Below are 5,078 nucleotides of genomic sequence, written 5' to 3' on the forward strand. Positions count from 1 at the left end.
ACCTTCTCCCTCCCTCATACACCTTCTCCCTCCCTCCTTACACCTTCTCCCTCCCTCTCTACACCTTCTCCCTCCCCTCCTATACCTTCTCCATCCCTCCTTACCTCCCTCCCTCCTTACCTCCCTCTTCTTACCTTCTCCCTCCCCCATACACCTTCTCCTTCCCCTCATACCTTCTCCTCTTTCCTTACACCTTCTCCCTCCTCATACACCTTCTCCCTCCCTATACCTTCTCCTCTCTCCTTACACCTTCTCCTCCCCATACCTTCTCCCTCCCTCCATACCACCTTCTCCCTCTTTCATACCTTCTCCTCCCTCACCCCACCTCCACCTCACCTCCCTCTTTCATCCTTCTCCCTCCCTCCTTCACACCTTCTCCCCTCCTCATACACCTTCTCTCTCCCTCCTTACCTTCTCCCTCTCTCATACACCTTCTCCTCCCCTCCTTACACCTTCTCCCCTCCCTCCTTACACCTCCCTCTCTCATACACCTTCTCCTCCCCTTACACCTTCTCCTTCCTCTCCCTACACCTTCTCCCCTCTTTCATACCTTCTCCCCTCCCTCACCACCTTCTCCTCCCCTCCTACACCTTCTCCCTCTCTCCCTTACACCTTCTCCCTCCCCCATACACCTTCTCCCTCCCTCCCATACCCTTCTCCCTCTTTCCCACACCCTTCTCCCCTCCCTCCTTTACCCTCCTGCCCTCCTTACACCTTCTCCCCTCTTTCATCACACCTTCTCCCCTCCCTCCTTCTCCTCCCCTCATACACCTTCTCTCTCCCTCCACCTTCTCCTCTCTCCTTACACCTTCTCCCTCTCATACCTTCTCCTCCCTCATACCTTCTCCCTCCTCTCCTTACACCTTCTCCCTCTCCTTACCTCCCCTCCCCTCATCACCTTCCTCTCCTTCTCCCTCCCCTTTACACCTTCTCCCTCTCTCCCACCTTCTCTCCCTCCTTACACCTTCTCCCTCCCCTCTTACACCTCCCCTCTTTCATACACCTCCCTCCCTCATACACCTCCTCCTCATACACCTTCTTCCCCTCCCTTACACCTTCTCCCTCCCTCCTTACACCTTCTCCCTCCCTCACACCTCCCTCCCTACCCCTTCTCCCTCCCCCACACCTCCTCCCCTCCTTACACCTTCTCCCTCTCTCCTTACACCTTCTCCTCCCTCCTTACACCTTCTCCCTCCCCTACACCTTCTCCCTCCTCTCCTTACACCTTCTCCCTCCCCTCATACACCTTCTCCCTCCCTCATACACCTCCTCCCTCATACGCCTTCTCCCTCCCTCATACACCTTCTCCCTCCCTCATACACCTTCTCCCTCTCTCATACACCTTCTCCCTCCCTCATACACCTTCGCCCTCCCTCATACACCTTCTCACTCCCTCATACACCTTCGCCCTCCCTCCTTCCTTCATACATCTTCTCAACCATCTTCCCTTTTTTTTCCCCTCTTCTTCCCTACCTCCACTTTCCTCTCGTCTCCTCCCCTCTCTTACTCTGGGACAGTTTATAGTTAATATTGTCGTGTGCTCGTGGCCAGGTTCTTGGCGTAATATGGCATCGTAGAAGCGTACACCATCACCTAACCTAACCTAACGCCTAACACATGTACAGTCACCCTGGGTCTCGTGCAGCAATTTTACCTGCCAATACTTGATAAAGGAAGGATGATTGTAAAGGTGATTGTGATTGGTGGATCTGTTTTCGGCTGTATGACTGTCAGGATAATTATTAAACAATCCAAAGGTAACATATTTATAATAATTTATTCATTGTTATTTATGGTCATGAGAAGTTTCCAAATGTTCGTATGTTTGTTTAAATAATGAAAAAAAATTTGATGTGGGAATCTTGTGGCAGCTGTGGTTGTAATTGAGTTGCCAATTCATTAATATAATTTTTTTCGTTATTTAAGTAAATATATGAAAAATTGGAAGCTTCTCATGACCTTAAATAACAATGAATAGCTTATTATTATAATAATTCTACCTTTGGTTTGTTTAATAATTATCCTGTCAGTGATACAGCCGAAAACAGATCCACCAATCACAATCACCTTTACAAACAGCCTTACTTTACCAAGTATTGGCAGGTAAAATTGCTGCACGAGACCCAGGGTGGGGTCGGTGCATCTTTGGCTGACCGTATCCGTAGGCTCTATGTGCTGTAGAGGCGGTGGAGTCCTGGCAGAGAAGGCAGATGGCGCTGTCTATCTCGGGGTGACCACCGAAGTCAGTCATGGGGTAGGGGGAGCTTTAGTCGCCGTAACCCACAGATACGATAGGCCGTCTTGAGGACTATAGCTGTGTTCCATGTATCCACAGCGTAGAGCCGCGACGTAAATATAACAGAAAATCCTAAACATTTAACCGTAGCGAAAAGTCATGACCCCGTCTCTTGCACACACTGTTGCCCATCCCCAACACTTTCACTGGGGATCATACTTATTATCTGCCCAGGTAGACATCCAGGTAACAATGGCCACGCTTCATGTACTTCGAGTATATCATTATTGTGCATAAATTCTCCAGAGTGACGTCCGTCGTCATTTTGTGAATTTTTGGCGTGGGTGTACAATTACTAAGTGAGGGGAAGTACGAGGCGCCTTTGCTGTCAGTGTTGACAAGATGATGTAACGTGTTGAGGTACAGCCTGAGTACTGTGTTAACTGTGATCATTTGAAAATGTCTGAGTTTGTAGTGAACTACCTGGTGTGATAATGTAACAATGTACAATAATCTTGAGTGTTTGGGTACTGATATTACTTGATACTCTTTACCTGTACTGTTTCTGAATTGAATTAATGAAATGATAATATATGATATCCATAATAGGCATTGGTTAGTTGTGAGGGGCGCGGCGGCAGAGTCGGTACAGCGCTCATCCCCTTTCCTGCGGGACGTTAGTTCGATGATGGGGTACTCCCCATCCACTCAGTTATAAATGGGTGCTTAACTTCACAATGGGGGAAGTGAAGGCAGTGAGATCAATGTCAGTCACGTCGTCGCCACCTTGTGCTGCAACCAGTCTGTAACGACCCTATGGGGCCAACTACCATATTGTGATACTACGGTGGTTGGTGTACCGTCTGCAACACACACATTCAGGGTCATTGAAATTTGTATGATCATAAAATAACGTAGTTCAACGAAACACTAGGGAGCCTCTCACCTAACCTAACCTGATACGACACGACAATCTAATCTAGCCTAACCTAACTTAACCTACTTCAACTTAACAATACAGTACATTGATAGTAATTAACATTACACAATGTGAATTAAAAATGACGGGGACTTCCCTGTGTGAAACGAAGAGTAACCTATGGTAGCTGACCTGTCGTAGCTGACCTGTGGTAGCAGATTATGGTGGCTGGTATATGGTAGTGTGTGTGTGTGTGTGTGTGTGTGCGCGCGCGCGCTAGTTGAAGCAACACTGGGTCAGCACAATGCCTTCCTCACTGTTACAACATGACGTGTAACACCGGTAGCTCCTCCCCCCCCCCTTTTGCACTATAACCTGTTAGATGTGTGCTTTACTCTCCCTCCCCTCACTACTGTTTACAGCTATCTCCTGTCACACACCCTCCTGTCTACCCTGTACAGACGCTCCCACCACTGCACCCCTCTGTCCAACATACACTCCTCCCTTTCCTCTTCTGTCACCCATTGTCCCTCCCGGCCGTCCCCTCATTGTTTACACTCACCGTTTCCTACGTCAACTGTATCTTTATAATAAATATTTTACTATTAACAGCGCCACAAGGGAGAGGTTTTGTGATTCTTTTATCTAGAGGCTTCACAAGTAGGTATATATGCCTGTATACTTGGGGATATGTATATTTAGTGGATACATGGATATATGTGTATTTAATGTATACTTGGATATATGTATATTTAATTCAATCGAAAACTAGTCGATGAAACTTGTTGTAACTTTGTCCACTTTCGAGGTAACATAGTGAAGTAACTCCAGGCTAGAGCGGAGAACCAGTACAGCGACGCCGAAGAAACTCAGACAATTATAGGTTATTGAGTTTGCTACCGTAAGGCGGGGTGGAGCTGGTGTAGGTGTCGTGGAGAGTAGCTGCTCAGATAATGGAGGTCAGATTTGATAACTGTTTAGTGTAGGGGTGTGCCTGTGTTTCCCTGTGTGTTCCTGTGTGTTCTTGTGTTTTTCTGTGTGTTCTTGTGTTTTTCTGTGTGTTCTTGTGTTTGTGTTTCTGTGTCAGTGCTGAAGATGACAACACGTCTATGAAGGTTGTCGGTATGTGTGTGTGTGTGTGTGTGTGTGTGTGTGTGTGTGTGTGTGTGTGTGTGTGTGTGTGTGGAGGAGGAGGTGTCATGTGATGGTCATTATCAGCTGCCTGGATCAGTTCCTGGAATTGTTCTGGTGATGGTGGTGGCGGTGGGCAGTCGTCTGTGTCCCGGCTATATATTAGTGGCGACAGTTCCACACTCCGCCGCTGCTACCGCTCTCCTTGTGTTCCTCCCTCCTTCTCTCACTCTCCCTCTCTCCCTCCCTCCCTCCCTCCTCCTGGTACACCACGCCTACACTCCCATTACCATCATCACCTCCCACACTCACTATCATCATTTCCCCTCTACTCAGCTCCACACTCCACTTCTACCACCACCCTCCGCTGACTCCACTACCATGGTGGAGGAAGGGAGGAGTGTACGTGTGGCTGAGGGTGGGAGAAAGGTGGAGGGTGTGGTGTGGTGTGGTGTGGTGGAGGCAGTAAGGGAGGAGGATGTGGTGTGGTGTGGTGTGAAGGAGGATGTGGTAAGATGGTAGAGAAGAATAAACAGTGTGGGAGCCATTAGTGACGGGACTGTATGGTAGGTGGTCCAGCCCTGGATTCACCTAACGTTCATAATCTTATTTTGTTTTTCTTCTGTACGTGAGAGTTAAGAACACGTGATGGTGACCGACACGAGAACTAACTATTTTCTCTCATCTTCAGTTAACATCACCTTGAGTACGATGCCTTAACACCTTTAGTACGATTTATTAACACCTTAAGTGCGATGAGTTAACCACTTGATTACGCTAACCTAACCCCGG

Source organism: Homarus americanus, unplaced genomic scaffold (genome assembly GCF_018991925.1).
Source record: "Homarus americanus isolate GMGI-L3 unplaced genomic scaffold, GMGI_Hamer_2.0 scaffold26022, whole genome shotgun sequence".
Classification (NCBI taxonomy): Eukaryota; Metazoa; Arthropoda; class Malacostraca; order Decapoda; family Nephropidae; genus Homarus; species Homarus americanus.